The sequence below is a fragment of the Physeter macrocephalus genome, chromosome 8, assembly GCF_002837175.3.
Source record: "Physeter macrocephalus isolate SW-GA chromosome 8, ASM283717v5, whole genome shotgun sequence".
Taxonomy (NCBI): Eukaryota; Metazoa; Chordata; class Mammalia; order Artiodactyla; family Physeteridae; genus Physeter; species Physeter macrocephalus.
The window spans coordinates 5,788,394-5,807,168 of NC_041221.1; the positions used below are offsets into that span (position 1 = coordinate 5,788,394).

Genomic DNA, 18,775 nt, shown 5'->3' on the forward strand with positions numbered 1-18,775 from the left:
AGGTTTGGTATTTACTGTAGACTATCCTATAGTGGATAGTGAGACGTGACTTTCTACTTGAAGGCAAAAGTGGTTTGGGATTTTGCATGATCAGCTCTGCAGGATCATGAAGAGAATGCTCCTTTCAGTTGGTGGTGCGTGGCCTTGGCTAACAGTCATCATTTACTAGGCCTGTTCTCTTAGGTGTCCTGTGTCATGCAGTTGCATGTATAGGACATACGGGTCAAAACCCCTGCTGCTGCCTTTGACCTCTTCTTCCTCAACATATTGCCCTGGGGGGTATTGCGGACCTACTACCTTTACATTGGTGACTCTCAAATCCATGTCTCCAGCCCAGAACTCTTTCCCTGAACTTCTAGACCTGACTTTCTGGAGGACCTTGAGAGCTCATATAGTTCATGGGAACCTCAAAACCAATATATCTAAAACCAAGCCCATCGCTTGGATGGCTTCTGTAGCTCATTGAATGGCACCATGTTATCAGGCTCTTTCTCCACAGATCTGTCTCCAGGAGAGTATCTAGTTTTCTGTCCTGCACTCTATTACGCAGAAACAAAGTATGCAGATGTGGGGGGTCTTTAATCTTGCCCCTTCACTCCTTACAAGATATTCCCACACAGGTCCCTGAGACATTATATTGCAATGATTAGTGCATCTGATTGCCTCCTTTGCTGTACGGTAATCATGCCAAGGATATATTATTGTCTGTGGATGGAGGTTAATGAGGGAAGGTCAAATTCCTGCAGTTTACAGGCTTCTGGACCTGGATTGGACAAGTACATCATCTCTCCAGGACCTGAATTGACTACCTCATGGATTTTTCTTTTTTTTGGGGGGGGGGAGGGGATCCAGTATGGTCATGTGAGGGAAATTTTTGTGTGTGAATTTTATAGTATTACACAGATATAAGCTGTTTTGAACAAGCCATTTATTTTCTCTTATTGTTAATCTTTTAAATTTTGCATTTATTGATGTAAAAAATGCTTTATTATAGATTCAATCCATTGTTCCATGTGTTCACTATTATAATCTTCTTATAAATCCCAAGCACTAGTTTAACTTACAGAGAGAGCAATGGTGGGTTCCTTTAATGTCATGGAGATCTCAGCTTGGAGCTCCTTCATATTAATCCTTCTCCAAATGTCATCACCTCCCAGGGCAAATGGCTCATCTGACACTGTTAGCTTCTAAGGAGGATTTTAATCTCCTTCTAAGGAGGGGAAAATTGAGTGGTTTCATTACTCCATATACTCATATAGGCCGCTTTGCGTTTATTATCTCAGTATTTTCAACGAATGTGGAATTTTGGCCCAGATTGCCCTAAGAATTGCTTCAAATCTCCTCTTTGCCTCCATATGTAGATAAATCTTTAGACCATCCCACCTCTTCTTTTGATTCATTGCTTTTCAAAATTTTCTTCTCTGCTTTCGTAAAAGCTAAGTGCAGAGATGAACTAATTGACTGTATTTCTTATCGATACATCTGATGATTTTCAGCCATCTTAATGATCACGTGATCAAGATTGCTCAAAACCTGGCCCTTCGGAGGACAGAATGAAAAGGAATCGCCTCCACACAGGCTGACGGAGGCTGCTGATGACGCAGGGTCCACGCTCGCGGAAGCCTTGCCCGCACTCTGCCAGGGAACTCTTCTGAAACTAGGGCAAGCTTTGCATGAAACCCCATTTTCAAACCGAAACCATGAAAAAAAATGGTGGTTCGGTGTGGTTTTTACTCAAAACCAGGTGATGCTTTGTGGTTCAGCCACGTTTTGACTTGAAGCCAGAGAGAGCTCACTGTGTTTGTCTGGATCTTGTTTTATGTTTCATGTTCCATTTGGTTTTGTTTCCCCAACCTGAAATCTGGGGTTCAGATGAGGGGTGCTGAATAAAGAAAATGAAGGTGGCGTGAAATCTGGGGCAGATAAAGACAGCACTAGGTTTATAAAGGCCATACCACTCTCCTGGGTTACTGTCTGCTCCTGCTTTGTTTCAACATTCCTTCTGGAAAGAATCTTCTGCACACTAAATAGTTCTCTGAGATTGTCTTGAAAGGAGCAGAATTATTAACACCATACAAAAATAGCAAAGCCTATCTTGCCTTTGATTTTTTTCCAATAAGTACACTAATAAATCTCTTTCTTCAGGTCAGCCATTGAATATTTGGAGAAAACATTTTAAGCAACAGACTGTGACATTATGCATGCATGCCATGCTTTAAGCTTCTACTCTGTTGGATACTTGAACTTGTTAAGTTTTCACCATGTATCAGAATATTTTACAGATGAGGAAACTGGGCTCAGAGTGATTGGATAACCTGCCCATATACAAAAAGGGAAGGCAAGCAATTGTAACACTAGGTAGACCCAGCCAACAAACGGTAGAAGAAAATGTTGCTCTCAGGTCTTTCTCTAGCTCTTTCCATTATACAATGTTGCCTAGAAATCAGACCATAGTTCTGTCCTCCAAGAGCCTTTAACTTGGAGAAGGAGACAAAATATATACTTAAAACCATAGTATGTAGCGGAAAGTGATGTGTCCTAAGAATTGTCCAGATGGCAAGTTGTGTAAGTTCAGAGGAGAGGGGAAATCACTTCCATACACAACATCATATGTCAATTGTATCTCAATAAAGCTGGAAAAACTCTTTGTGGAAACAGTGACATTGGGACACTGAAGAGTAGTTGGGTGTGGAAATTTGGGGGAGGAAGGGAAAAATAGTCGTGGTGAGGAAATAGGGTGGGTAAAATCACAGAAATGAGAGGTTTCGTGGTTTAAGGGCAGGTTATACAGGACGGTTGAGGAAAGTAACTTTGGATGGAAAGGTTGGGACTAAATCTTAGAGGGTCTTGGTTTTAGGAGTTGCATTCTCCCTGTGGAGGAAAGCCATTTCATGTTTTTGAGTTGAGAATTAATAAATTCAGGGCAAAAGGCAGGCAAAAGCCTATGATTTAACTCTGAAAGCTGCTTGGGTCTCACTGGAAATTCAGATGAGGATAAAAAATAATTCAGTAATTGGTCTTAAAAAAATCACTGAAGAAAAATGAATCATCCATATACCGTTTGAGCTCAACAATGAGTTATACTTGAAATTACAGAATAATATCAAGCTCTTGCTTGAATTTTGAAGTTAGAACTTATTAGCACATGTCTTGAAGGAATACACTGTCAACTGCTTATTTTTCCAAATTAAAACAATTCCCCAAACATATGGGGTCTGTTTTTCATGATTATCCCCGCATCTACCCCACCAGAGAAAAAAGAAATTAAATTTAGATTCTCCCTAATGAGAGATATGAAACACTAAGGAATAAGAGTTGGTCAAGCAGTATTGAGCTTTGGAGGGCCACAAATCACTGTGATATCAAAGATTTTATTCACCCCCTAAGAACCAATTTTTGTCCCCTTGGGTTTGATATTGTCCCCATTGGGAACCCATGATACAGACCCAGGCTTGCTCTGGCAGGCTGTTTTCCTAAACACAAAGGAAGCACTAATGTCTGGTGAAGTCTTGATTACAGAAGGGAGGACAGATACAGTCTCCAAGCCCAGTAGGTTGACAATTGATAGAGAAGCCACCTGAGAGGTTAGATGCAAAGATTAGATGGAGAACGCAGAGAACTATTACGGAGGACACTCTTATTAGAGCATCAGGGTCAGTAACGTGTTGGTTGAGTCTATTTCCCTGTAGCTACCAGTCCTTTCTATAAAATAGCTTATTTTTTACCATGGATTCCAGCAGTAGCAAAGTCAAGAAAATGCTATAAGTCCCACAAAACACAACGTGAAGGTGCTCATTAATGTAATATACTTCTGAAGCCTTGACATTACACCGGCTCTCCAACCTGCCTCACTTATAAGGCAATGTTCCTTTAAGCAGTGGCTGTGACAATATTCAGTTTAAACAACTAGATGGATATTCCTTGGAGAAATCACAACTTAAATAATAAAAAACACCCCAATATTCATTGCAGCACTATTTACAATAGCCAAGACATGGAAGCAACCTAAATGGCCATCGACAGATGAATGGCTAAAGAAGATGCGCTAGGTATATACACAATGGAATATTACTCAGCCATAAAAAAGAATGAGATAATGTCATTTGCAGCAACATGGATGGACCTAGAGATGATCCTACTAAGTGCAGTAAGCCAGACAAAGACAAATATCACATGATATTGCTTATATGTGGAATCTAAAAAAAAAGATAGAAATTAACTTATATGCAAAACAGAAATAGATCCACAGACATAGAAAACAAACTTATGGTTACCAAAGGGGAAAGGGGGGGAGGGATAAATTAGGAGTTTGGGATTAACATATATACACTACTATATATAAAACAGATACCAAGCAAGGACCTACTGTATAGCACAGGAAACTCTATTCAATGTTTTGTAATAATCTATAAGGGAAAAGAATCTGAAAAAAATAGGTATATATATATATATGTATGTATAACTGAATCACTTTGCTGTCCACCTGAAACTAACACAACGTTGTAATCACTTTGCCGTACACCTAAAACTAACACAACGTTGTAAATCAACTATACTTCAATGAAAAATAAATTTTAAAAAAACTTCCACAAAACCCCAAATTAAACATAAATAAATAAATAAAACCAAACTGATCATTTAAAGTTTGAGAGTGTTTGAACATATAGTTGTTTGCTTTCTTTTAATGGAATGTGGCTATTGTTTGAAATGTCCAGTGTCTTCACCCAGTAAACACTGAAGTGTTTTATGCCCAGTGAACAGTCTATCCAAAAGTTCAAGCCTAGTTTTATTGTGTTTTTATTTGTACTTTCACAGGAAGAAAAAATATTGCCAAACTTGAGGATTCTGTTTTTTACTAGAATAACAAGATGTCATTGGGAGAGCATTACTTTATTGGAAAGTTTTTATTTTTTATTTTTTAACTTGTCTTCCACAGCTTCACATATTTCATAGCTGTGTGTTTCCTGGCTAAAAAGCACCAAACTTTTCAACATTTGCTGCTCCTTGTGTGAACCAGATCAGGGCTAGAAAATTCCAGTATTTAAGAAGAGCTGTAGAGGGTAATTAAGGGATTGTCTGATGTTTTGGCCAGTTCTGCTGATAAAGTGTGGGTTGCTTTATTATTTAAAGCTCTGCATGCTTCTAAGTCTCCTTTTTCTGATACTGAAGCATGTCTTTCTAAGCTACCTGGATTCAAAAAAGGTTTTAGGTGGCCATGGGGTGTCCCTGGCCAGAGTTCTCAGACAAAATTAACACCTTTATTCATACTGGGCCAGGTAAGCTCTTTGTTTCTTTTAGGAGACAGATGTTCTCGCTTGAGTTGGAAAGAGTAAAGCTCCATTGTGATGTCCACTCTCTTCAGTAGGCTGTGAGCACTGAAAGTTTCCAGCCATGCATGGCTAATTGGGAGCCGTGAAGGCTCAAGGATGCTGTATATATTCCCATGCCCAAGTTCTAGGATATCTAACCTGTGATCCACACAGCCCATGGAATGATAGAAAGATTCTTTCCAGATTTGGTTTTGCTCTTAAACATATGCTACAAAATTTATATACTGTAAACCTTCTTCATTTTTTTTCCTATAAGTCACTGTCTTTTTTGCCAATGCATTTTTTTTTTTTTTTGCATAGGTAGGCAACTCAGAGGCAAGCACTCTCTATAATCACCATCAAACAATATTAAGAAAAACCTTTCCGTGGGTGCTTTACCAGATGCTCTGCAAAGCGAATTATATAGGCGTGTACATGATTTGGAGGGGCTTATGGGGTCATTCAGGCAGACCTTGACAATCAAATGCTAACATGAAAACCACAGGGCTGATAGTTAGCCAGTCTGTCTGGGGGTGGCCGTATTCATTATCTTATTGCCACCTTCCTTTCTCAGTGGTTGTTATCGGTTACTGTACCTGTCGTTCAACATTTTGATGATCTTCGCTGAAAACATATTTATTACCCGGTAAGTCTATGCCATATCTATTTTTTAGCCTCCTCTGTTTTTTAAGTGCCTGTGGTAGTACTTGGATGATGTTCACAGTAATATAAAAATATCAGCTTGGAAAAATCGGGCTAAGTTTTCACTAATAGCCTTTTCTCTCCTTGGTCCAAAAGCAACATAATACAGAGAAGAAGGCAGGACTAAGAGTCAGAAGTGCTGGCTCTGGTTGGTGGGGTGAGGTGTGGAACTCACCAGACTCTAGAACCAGGGAGCCTGGCTCCAGCACAGCCCTGCCCTCCACTGGTGCATGGCCTGGGGCAAGCTGCTTGCTGTAAATAGTTGGATCTACCCTGCAGAGAGGATTAAATGAGTCACGCTACACAGAGGGCTCCAAAGAGCGCCTGGCTTGACAATAAGTGCCATACGATGGTTTGCCGTTACTACTTTGATCCTGGCTTTGTCACTGAGGAGCAGGGCTTGGACCCCTCTGGGTCTGCGTCTCTCCCTATGAACAATGGACTAAGTTCTCTGAAACCATTTTGTCTTGTTGTTTTCTTTCTACATAAGGCGTCTTGCAAACACCTAGGGGTAAGTCACAGAAAGGAGGGGGATCGTATCACTTATCATCAAAATAGGATACTTTTCAGCTTGAATGGAGATGCTATTCCTAATTAAGAACTACACTGGGCAATGCCGTAAGTCAAGCCAGTGTGGTCACACCACATACAGCAGGCAAGTCGTGAGCCCTACATACGCTGGGGATGGCGGATTCTGCTTTAAAGATATGAAGGGTGTGCTTACTGGTTCAGGTTCTAAGGGTGGCATTTAAATAGCACACAGTTGAACCAGCGATTTCCAGAACACGCTGTACTGTTTGTCCTCCCGCGTTTGTCAACGTCCCTCTTCATTTATTCCCAGCTCACGGGAAGAATACGGATCAGAATCACTAAAACAACAGGCTTGGGTTAAAAAGCAGTCGTGCTGATTTTTATTTCTGCTGAGTTTTCTCTTCTAAAGCTACCTCCACCATCCCGAGAGAAACAGTTTTCCCCATTACTGATGGAAAGTTAAGTCTTCTCATAAGGAGGACTTCCCTTCCAGAAATTCAAAACGAGAAAAAGTATCAGACAATGTGATTTTGTGCCAGCGAGCAGCCCTTTCCAAAGATTTGAACGGAATAATTTGTTTTCCATGGTTTATAGGTAGCAGATAAAACCTACATGGAAAAATGGACAAAGAGAAATGGAAAATAAGACACAGAATCTGGAATTGTAAGCTTAAAAAGCAATTTGTTTTATTTCAGCTGTGCCCAGAAATAACTTGAGGTTAACAAGTGAGTATTTCTACTGGAAGCATCAGCTGCAATTAGGTCACCGACTTAGAGAAGACGTAGGCAGAAATTTAAACACCGAGTCTATCATTATAAAGGTACTTTATCAGCAGAACTGTCAGCTATGGATTGTTGACTTAAAATGATTAAGAGGCTAAAATATCAGAGAGGAAGATGAAGTTTGTGGAAAGGTCCCTGTTAAGATCAACAGCAGCTGAGGGTCTAAATAGGAGAGAGTTGCTTTACTAACTCTCCTTAGGGCGTGAGTTTTGAACTTCTTGATTTCTACATCAGTCTGATGTGAAAAAACATAAATACTTGCTTCCTCTTGAAGGCTCTGTTCTGACCAGGCAAACCCAGGGCCACATGTTTAATTCTGGTGATGAGAAAATGACAAACCTGTTGTTGTTGTTTAGGATAACTGAGACATGGTAATACTCTTCTGATTTCCCACGGAAAATCAGCTGTGAAAAATCTGTAACAGTACTGTTCAAACGTCCTATTTAAAACATAAGCCAAAACCAATAAAAATATGGAACCTTTGGACCTGGCACCAAGAATAGATTCTGCATGGATTGTCTTAGCTCACCTAATAATGGATTTTTTTTTTCCTGGAAGTTTATTTGAGAGTCTAAAAAAGATTTAATTGTTAATTTGATACCTATCATTGCATAGTTTAATAATGACTAGACTTTACAAATATCTGGATCCACATGAGCCATGGAATTCAGAAGAATATTATTTCCTGTTAGATTAAGAACCGATTTTTCATGGTAGATTTTACTTGATCATTCATTTGATCCATTTAGTTTGATCATTTAGATGTTCCAAACTACTAAATGCTGACCTATATTTTTTAAGTTTCCGTTCACCATAATGATACAGGTTTAAGTTTCACAATGGCTGTGTCTATTTCCTTAGCAGCGAAAATGTCCTGAGACCTGTTTTTTCGGTCTTTGTAGGTCTTTGCCATCAGTGCCATGGGAGCCCCCATTTCAAATTTCGCTTCTTTACATGGGGCTGTTGTTTGAACAAAAGCCTGAAAGGATGGCTTTTAGAATAGCTGCTAGACATGCAGCTGTAAAGCGAGGCTGCAGTGTGCCACACCAGCAGTCAGCTGGGCACATTCATTAGTACGTGTGGAGGCTGAGGGCTGCACGCAGACAGAAGGGGCTTCCTTTTGTCCAGCATTCACTGAGTGCCTGGCTCTACTTTCTTTATCACATGAACATCAGTGTTTATCTCCTTGAATCACTGCAACTATACATTGCTGTTCCCCCTCCCATCGAAGATTTAAAGTCTCTTTCGCCACGTACGAGGTATAGAGAACTCTTTTAGGGACAGATTTTTAAATCCAGTCTACCATGGAGCTACCACTGATACCAGACATTAAGTAAAATGAAGGTTTACTGTTGATGAAGGTGTAGCTCTTACGAGGGTCCCAGGGTTAGCCCAAGACTCAGTTATGAAGTCAGAAGATGCTAGTGTGTGCGCGCGTGTGTGTGTGAGTGCGTGTGTGTGTGTGAGAGAGAGTGCTACCATCCCCTAGACTCTCAGCCCTGTCCATTTTGTCTTCTTTTATAATTGAAAACATCTAGCCTCATGAAAAAATTGTGATATTATCTCCATTACTTAAAAAGGGAAATAAACTCAGAGAAGTTAAACCATCCCCCAAGGTCTCACAACCAGGTGGTAGTAGAACCAAGATTGGAAGCCAGGTCGGCATGTTCCAAAGTCTACTCCATTACGCTGTTAACCACATGAATCTTCAGAAACATTCCAAGCCTCTAGTTCTCTGTCCTCTGCAGCTCTTGCCCACACTCGGCAGGCTGCAAAGGGAGAAGGCGCTAAATGTACATGTGGTCAACCAGCGAGTGCACAAAGTTGAACTTCTGGAAGATTAAGGTCTTACAGGACCCCAAATTATGCCCCAAGCATCTGTCTTGTCTTTCAATATGACTTCTAGGAAGGTTAAGCATTAGAAGCTCTAGGGGTGATGTGAATCACAGGAAGTGCTAAGCTAAAATACTGACTGAGTCATTCTTTCCAGATACAATGGCCTTTATTTCTCTAAAACTCTTAATAGACTTTTATAAACCGGGGTAAAATAAAAGCTCGTTAAATTTAATATTATGGCTACTACTAATAAATATTAAACTAAATTTCCTACTACGACTACTACTAAATTGCTTTCACTTTTTGATAAGTTATCAACATGTTGGATTCTTTGCTCATCAAAACATCTGATAGCATGCCCCGTGCCTTCTGGGTATAAAATAAATGTTAATTACGATAAATGCAGTGATGCACAGTCTTTTTACTGCGTCGTCTCACACACACAATCTCTCTTGCGTCTGGACCTACGACACATTTGGTTCTTGGATAGCAGGGGATGGGTTTTAGAAACATTGTGGAGGTGGAGTCAATAGAACTTAGCTGTGCTTGGAGGTGGAGGTGAAGGGTGAGGGCATTCAAGTCAAGTCTGAAATTTTAGCCCTGGTGACTAAGGGCTACTTGTCAGTAATAGGGAAGGTGGAGAGTCTGAGAAGATGATGCCCAGGTCAGAATAAAAAAAATGTGTGCCCCAGTGGTTTTGTGATTCCAGCAATGCTTAGGAGACTTAGAGTGAAGGTAGAGGAAGCACGTGTGGGGTGTCTACAAGGGGAGTGACTTGACACAGTCACTCTGTGTGGCTAAATAATGAAGGTGAGGGGCTCAGAGCCCTGCTGAAAGGAGGAGGGAATTCATCTGAGTGTTGCGTTGAAAGCCCTTCGTTTCCCCATGGTCCAGTCACAGTGCCTTGCAATAGGGTTGATGGGAGTAGGCATCTATATGTGCTGCTGAGACCTCCAGGGAATGATGGAGCTGAGGGGTGAGCCCACCGTGGCAGGACAGGGATTATCAAGGTGCCAACTGGCTTGAGGAAAAGGTTGACCTCTGGGGTCACCATGAAGGAGTGAGGATGGTTGGCGGGAAAGAGTGGAGACTGTGGATGGAGGAACATTCCAGAATGTGAACTCTTGGAAACGGTACCGTTTTTGCTCTGAAGGCTAGTAGCCTATGGTGAGCATTAAAACATTCCAAGGCCATGAGTTCCCCAACACCCATCCTGATTCCCTGCTCCAAAGGTTGGAGGGGTGTCCTTGGGACATGTTACTGGGATTCCTCCCATGTTCCTCAGTGGGCGTATCTTCCTTTCTCACATGTGGACAGAGATGATTATGTATGGGGTAAACATGTACCTTATTCAATCATCTTTTACTATTTTATTACTGTCGTTTTATTGGAATCAACATTTCCTTCTCCAGTGATGGGGCATCAGATGTAACAAAGAGTTTTAGGGAAATGTGTCTGCTGGTCTTTCAGGATGTAACTCTTTGACCAGACTCTGCAGACTGGCTGCTTCCCACCATTCCACTTTCTAGGTTTCACCGCATTAACATCCGATACTCTTTCCATCAAACCAGGCCAGTCATGTGTCACAGGCTGACACTGTTTGTGTTCTCAAACATGAAAGTTGAAAGGTCAGGATTCAACATTACGCACCAAGGTTCCAGTCCAGGAGTCTCCAAAATCGAGGCCAGGAACAACTAACTCCCCAAGATGGGGCAGGCGGTGATGTGTGGAATACAGCCAGTGAGCCATGGTCCCTGGAGTGTCCTCAAAGATGCATGTCTACCCAGAACCTCAGAATGTGATTTTATTTGGAAATAAGATCTTTGTAGATGTGATTGGTTTAAATTAAGATGAGGTCACACCAGATTAGGGTGGGCTCTAAATCTAATGACACATGTCCTTGTGAGAAGAGGAGACACACAGATGCACAGAGAGAACATATCTGAAGACAAAGGCAGAGACTGGGTGATGCAGATACAATTTAAGGAATGTCAGGGATTACTAGGAGCCATCGGAAGTCAGGAAGGATTCTTCCCCAGAACCTTAGGAGGGAGCCTCACCCTGCTGACACCTTGATTTTGAACTTCTAGCCTCTAGAACTGAGAAAGAATACATTTCTGTTGTTTTAAACGAGCCCGTTCGTGGTCATCTGTTACGGCAGCCTAGGACACTGATACATCCCCTAACCCTGCTGACTTACTTGTCACTGCCCACCTGGGAAGGTCCTCCCTGGAGCCAGTCTCCCTGTTACTAACATGATCGAAAGTCTCGGGACACCTCGCCCCAGAAGGCTTCATGCCCAGGTAAGTGTATTTCTTCGGACCGCCCTTGTCATGACATCGTTCTGACTTACGTCTTTGTTCCTTTGAACTTCAATCAATGGCTGAACCAGGAACGTTGTTTTGACTATGCCGAAGGTTTCTAAACTGCCCACTATGTGGTTTCCAGGTCAGATCGTTGGACTTTGTTCTGTGAATCATTGCCCAAAGATTCAATTCAATCTCACTTCACCCACCTTGTGTCCAGGGTTTCGGTGAGTTAGTGAGAACACGGGTACTTAGGGAGTTACTGAGGAAAGCCAGACATGAGAGGGGGAGCCCAGTGTTGACACGAGGCAGAGAGCACAGAGATGAGGGGTCTCGGGGCGGTGGGTGACGAATGAAGTCACCAGGAGCTCAGCTTCTCGGCTGGGAAGGCAGCTGTTGATTCCTGACATACTATTTTAGGACCCGAAAGAGAAAGTGAGGGGGCTTTGTGAAATCACTTAAAAGAGACTGCATGTCAAGGGGAGATGAGACATGTGTTACCACCACCATCCTTTCCCCACAGGAATGAGAAAGAATCACAAATGTGAGTCTGCTCGTGATCTTTATGGTGGGAGGCTTCCTTTGAAGCCTGACATCACTAAGAAAAAGGCTCATAAAACCAAAAAAAAAAAAAAAAAAAAGAGTCTCACCAAGGAATACAGGAATTAGAAACAGTTACAGCTCTGCAGGAGCGGGAATTCGGTGGAACCAGAAGTTACTCAGGAAGAGAAAAGCAAAAGACAAGATTTCTCAATGGGCCTGGAGGATGTTGCCTTCGTGGGGAGGCTCTCTCCGATGGGGAAGAGTCCTAAGTGATGCCAGGAGAGCGAGGTGGAGGAAGAGCCCGCATCCCGAGTGCACGAGTGGTCCTGGGCAAGTCACGGAGACTTGGAATCTTGGGCTTTTCTTTCTAGTTTGCTTGTGAAGCAAGTAAGGTCTGGGCCCTACTAACCGTGGAGGACTCGCAGAAGGTGACTGCTTCTGGAAACTCCCCACGTATAAGTAGGGATCCCTGGGATGGGAGAGCCAGATGTGTAATAGTGTGGTACCTTTGCGCCTAGGCCTCACACCGAAGAGAATCAGGTGTGGGTCCTTGCCACAGTGGGAAAAATGGGCAGATGTGATAGGTCATAAAGGTAGACCAGAAGGACGGGTTTAAGTTGAAAGCCTTCAAGATGGTGAGCCTCATTGCCCTGCTGTGGCCGTATCATGAACCAGGCTGATGTACACACACACACATATGGAAGGCCTCCTTTACTAGGTACAATGCTGGGAGACGAAACGAATTTTTGCTGCCATTTTTTCATAAAACTAGACAAAAGCTCAGCACCTCTTTCATAGGAAACATCAGCTCTGGGCTTCATTTGTGATCACAGCGCCACAGGCAACCCACATATGTGCCCTGAGAGCTGGATAGTTCAAGGGAATGCTGGGTCATTCCGACCAACCAGGAGTTTGGAGAACTATTGATGCCGTAGACTGAATGGATGTGTCCCCTGCAAACTCGTGTTAAATCCTGATGTCCCAGGGGATGGTATTTGGAGGTGGGGCCTCTGAGAGGTGAGTGGGTCATAAGGGTGGAGCCCTCATGGGTGGGATTCGGTTTCTCATAAAAGAGAGCCCAGAGAGCCCCTGGCACTTCTGCCATATGAGGACATAACAGAGAAGATGGCCATCTATGAACCAGAAAGCCAGCCCTCACCAGACGCCAAATCTGCTAGAACCTTAGTCTTGGACTTCCCAGCTTCCAGGACCGTGAGAAATAACTGTCTACTGCTTATAAGCTACCCAGTCTACGGTAGTTTTGATAGCACAGCCTGAGCGGACTAAGAGAGTCGAAAGCCAGAAGCAACCTTTGTGGACTCCAGGGCTGGTGAAGCCCAGGGGCCTGGCCCCTTGCCTCCACCTTGTCTACCTCTCTTGCTAACCATCTTGACCAATGGGAGGTTTTCTGAACACACCAGGTCCCTTCCTGACCGCCCGCATCCTTGAACATTCCCCTCCCTCCAGATGAGAGACCCCTTTTCCCCTCTTCCCTTCCCAGTTCTTCCAGATCAAGAGTATGCACGTCTGCCATCGCCTCCTCTAAGTGGTTGGGTGTCCTTCCCTGTGCTTCCTGGCTGGCCCTGTGGGTCTGTTTCCTTGTCTGTCATCCCCAGAGGGGTCCTGGATGACATGGATATCCAGTCGACCTCTGTGAAACGTCTACGGGAACTTGGCTGACTTCATCTTCCTCTTCATAGCTCTCAAGGTGTACCAGCCACCCTACTAAGCACATCACAATAACCCACGGAAGCAGGGATTACTGCCGTTGCTATTTTACAGGTGAGCAAATAGAGCACAAAGAGGTCAGATGACTTGCCTGTCACACAACTAACAAGTGGTGGATGGTGTCCATATGCCTGATCTGGGTTGAATACTGTCTCCAAAATTCATGCCCACCTAGAGTCTCAGAGCACCACCTTCTTTGGTTATAGGGTCTTTGCAGAAGCAACTAGTTAAAGTGAGGTCATGTTGGATTAGAGTGGGCCCTAAATCCATTGACTGATGTCCTTATAAGAAGAGAAAACAGAATCACACAGAGGGAAGAAAGACTGCCACGATGATGGAGACAGACATGAGGCACCAATGGCTGGCAACCAGCAGAAGCTAAAAGCAGGCCAGGAAGGATTCTCCTTGGAAGCTTTCAGAGGTAGGGTGGCCCTGCCATAATTTCAGACTTCTACCATCTGGAACTATGAGAGAAAAAAATTTCTGTTGTTTACAGCCATCTGCGCTATGGTCGTTTGTTATGGCAGACACAGAAAAATAATAAACTACCTCTCAGAAAGAGCAGGGAAAAGTTTCTCTGGGGGCTGTGGCATCCCCATGCTTTCCCTGGACAGGGGAGAGGGCCAGCGGGCCTGCTTCCCTTGGAAGCTCTGCCCGATGGCAGGATTCCCAGACCACACACACACTGAGCAGGCCTGCCTGTCCTTTCATGAGATGGCATTTTGGGAGGGACACAGGCCTGGAACACAAGGCAGGAGCCTGGGGCACATTCCTGGCAGCTGGACTTTGGGAAGATAGGAGGCAGCCACCTGCTGCCTCAATTTTCATTTTTTAAAAATGGACCCCTTATGTGAACAAGAGTCAGGCACTGGGAGTGCAATAGACAGTGTAATTGACCACGTCTCTGTCCCCACGAAATTAACTCGCTAGGGGAGACAGGCTATGACTCAATCAGTAAACAAGTGATGATTACAGACAATGACAAGGGATAGGAAGGAAAATTCCCCTCTCAAAAGATGGTGAGCTTTCACAAAATTAAGCGTTATAAATAAAAACAAAAAACCAAATTGAATGGTGATGCTCTTTGCCCTTGTTAACGATTGCACAAGTGTCTGCGTGGCGGACCAGGCAGGGCCCTGCGAGCTCAGACTCAGATGGTCCTCGGGCTGGCCCCACTAGACTTATGCCAGAGGCCAGCCTAATGTGCGGTCAGAGTGTGGCCCATCCAAGTCTAGTTTCTCCATTGCGAGGCCAGCAATAAAAGGGATGACTGGGCATGCAGCCTGCCCAGACCTCGCAGGAGGGAGAGTGTGTCCCCCGGGCTGGTTCCCCGGGCTGAGGTAGCTGCAAGGCCGGCAGTTCCCCGAAAGGGCCACGCTCCTTCCCTGCCAGGAAAAGCATCTGCAGTGCCTTTGGGGATACCTGCGAGAGGTGCCGGGCACCGGACATGTCTCTCGTCTGCAGATACCATCCCCCGGGGGTGCGTCTCGGGTGGCCGCTTTGAGAAAGACACATGGAGCCAACTGCAGGAAGAACAAAACTTTCAGGAAGAACAAAAGAGAACAAATCTAATGAACACGATAATGAACATGAACAAGGATGACTGTAGATGCAAGCACAGTGACTTAGCTACAGAAAAGGATAATAGAAAATACAGGGTGCTGTTAGTGACGGGATAATAGAAACCATTTGTAAAACAGAACTATTTTGGGGAGAGGAGCAAACAAAACTGCTCCCGGGGCTCCTGCGTCCTCAGTGACTCTTCACCTGATTTGCATTCTGAGGTCAAACACCATTACTACGAGCCAATGTGGGGTTGGGAGAGAATATTGGCCTGTTTGCTTGTTACTGTACATACACACACACACACACACAAGTGATTGAGGAATGTAGAGGGAAAAACCTGGAATAAATGCACTGGTCTAATTTCTTCTACATCACTCACGGAAATTCCCCTCTCACGAATGTTCCTAAAAGCTGATTTTCTCATATACTTTGAAGTCAGGCAAGTGGGTTTGGGGAAAGTCAGATTCTCTCTGAGGTGTCTGTTAACATGCTAAGGTATCTCAAGAGCCCCTTCAGCAACAGAAGAAAGCTCCCCTTTGTGAATGAAGAAGGAGAAAATGAAGGCGGTGATTCCAACTGAATAAATACGGAGCTCGTTTCGACAATCATTGGATCACTTAATGGTTCCAGAGCAACCAGGAGGAACAGGGTTTTCTTGACCATTGACATTCAAAGTTTTCTTAAAAAAAAAAATGAAACAATATAGCCAAGATTTTATAATAACTTTAAATGAAGTATAATCTATAAAATATTGAATCACAATATTGTACACCTGGAACTCGTATTGTAAATCAACTATACTTCAATTAAAAAAATTCAAAAAACCCAAGATGTAAACTGTCTAAATGAAATGATCCATTTTCTTTTCCCACTGGTGAGGGTGTAATGAAAGGTTTTCTGTTTTAAACTCATACACGTCTACATCGACGTTATTATGCTTCTAGAGAAGTTGCTCAATAGAGGTAGGTTGACCTAAAAAAAAATCGGCATCGGCGTTTCGTATCTATCTATGTGAGATGGTGAATGTATGCTGCACATCTCAGACTTACCTAGTGCTGTGTGTCAATTATATCTCAATAAAGTGGGGAGAAAAAGAGAGTGGAAGAAAAAACAACAAAAAAAATTGGCGTTCACCTCCAGCCTCAGTATTGACTGGGAACCTCTGTTCTTATCCACCCTCAAAGACCTCAGCCAAATTCTGGGACGGTTAGTTTGGTTTCCTGGCTGGAATTGCGACACCGTTGGGGCAGAGAGTCTTGTAGCTGCAGACAAGCCCGTGAACAGGGTGTCAGGAAGTCCGGGAAAGCATGAGTCAGCTCAGCACTGGCACCCCTGGCACTGGGCTCCAGAGGAAACTTGACCAGTAGCCGAAGTCAACAAAGCGCGTCGAGCAAGCCGTGCAGTCTGGGGGAAGCCATGGAGGGCCTGCCAGCATGTCCCCACCAACCCTACACACCAAGCTCCACCCTTCCCAGCAGAGACGGACCAACCCTTGCAGCTCTGACCACAGAGGGTGGACTTTAACGACCTGGGAACTAATTTCTCGTTGGTTTTGGTAAACTAAAAATGATGGAATGAGTAATGCATTAAAATCATCCCTTTCTTAATTGAAAATTTAAAAGAAAGTATTACAGTTCTGTTGGAGACGACGTCTTTGGAATCAAAACTGTAAATTTCTGGGAGATAATTTGAGATTTAAACGTGTAAATGTTCTAATTTCCTCGTTGTCCTGTACTGACATGGGGCATGGTTTATAGCAAAGGCTATAGGAACTAGGAACTAACGGTCTCTTAGTTCTTTCTGTCTTTTCTCTGCCTCTTGGCATGTATGCGTAGGTATGGGTATGTGTAGGTATGTCTTTGTATGCTTAGTTACTTCTATCCCTCACTCCTCCCTTCTAGAATGTCCTTGCCCCACCTTCAGTGTACACTTGCTTTTTAGAATTTTAAACCCTGAGAATTATTTGAAGCTCCTGATCAGTTTTTTTTAACACCTTGAACCTGATATGTCTGCAGCCTGCCCCTAGTTATGGAGAATAATAGAAGTTCAGACTTGGTAGGACTGTGGAGCCATGGGACTCTCCCTTCACGGGGCAGGCATCCTCCCCAAAGTACCACACGTTCAGGGTTTGACCTGACTTAACCAGGCTCCATCTCTGCTTCTGTCCTGCAGCCCAGCTGGCGAGCTCAGATGTGATAACTCTGCTGAAGAGGGGATGAGGAGGGAGTTAAATTGTGGGCAAAGTGAGGAAAGCCCGGGATCCGGTGCAGGAGAGGAAATGGAGAGAAGGGAAATGCTAGGAGAGGGTTTTCCCCGGGGGGCTATGGTCACAAGCTGGGGGACTTCTATGGAAGGGAGAGGGCTGGAGACGTAGCCTTCCCACGTCCTGCCCCACCTGCCTCTGGCCCTTGGCTACTCCTTCTCAGACCCCGAAGATGAGTCTATTAAGTCAGCCCATCGCACACATCTAGAAGTTTCTGGGTGCTGCAGGGAACTCGAAGACGGAAACTTTGGCCTAAGAGCAGACTTCTCGGAACAATATTGACACAATAACAGTTAGCTTGAAAAAGAAGAGCAAACTCCTCCTCTCTCTCTCTCCTCCCCAACTTGACTTCATAACCCATCTCTCCTCTGTTAAAACTGTAAGTGGAAAAAAAGCTAGTTTCGCAAAGATCATTGGTACAGAAAGTGTGGCTGTAAATTATCTAGAAACTTCGGCATTTCTGCTTTATAACTTTCACCTGAGCTTATCGCTTTTCTTTACACCATGAGGCCAGGAGAAGCAAAACCAGAAAGAAAAACCCAACCCAACAAAAAATAGATTTTAGCTCTTGAGCAAAAGGACATAGACACTATCAAAACAATTTGCAAAATTACAGAAACATTGCTCCATTTTCCATAGGGTTAACTTTTGAGATGAAAAACTAATTTGGAACTTATGATTTCTTTGAAAAAAAATTCCCTTAACCAAACCGAAGACATTTACTGGGAGAAGAAAATGACTAACTTGTAGTTTCCACAATGAGAAACACATTCCCATGGCTTCTGGCCACTTTCTGTCATTACGTGATGGGCTTAAATTGCATTCATTTATAATGAGTGAAAAATATGAATGAAATCTTTAAATTAGTCAAAATAACGTCATGCTTTAAACATCCTCCCCTGCAAAGAAAGAGAGGATATTGGATGGCAATTGACCTCACGATCGCTTCTGAGGATCGATCCCAAACCTGACGGCCCATATTTAACTTCAAACCAAATATTGCAACTTCACGATTAACAAAAAAAAGAAAGAAAGAAAGAAAGAAAAAAAAGCAGGCTTCTTATTGCTGCAGTGAGATAGGGCAGTGTAATGGCTTTGAGCGTGTCTCTTCCTGCAGTGTATCTGGCCTTGAGTCCACAGAGCCTCCCGCCAACATCAAAGGAAGCTGTAGGAGATGGTGTGTGGAACCCCAGATAGCCCCGGGAAGCG

At 43.5% G+C, this 18,775-nt stretch overlaps 1 protein-coding gene across 3 annotated transcripts in view; it reads right to left on the bottom strand.

Annotated features, from left to right (window-relative positions):
• Positions 1–18,775, bottom strand: part of RUNX1 (RUNX family transcription factor 1) — a 246,861-nt gene that overhangs the window by 175,357 nt on the left and 52,729 nt on the right. The gene's annotated exons all lie outside the window — the stretch shown is intronic.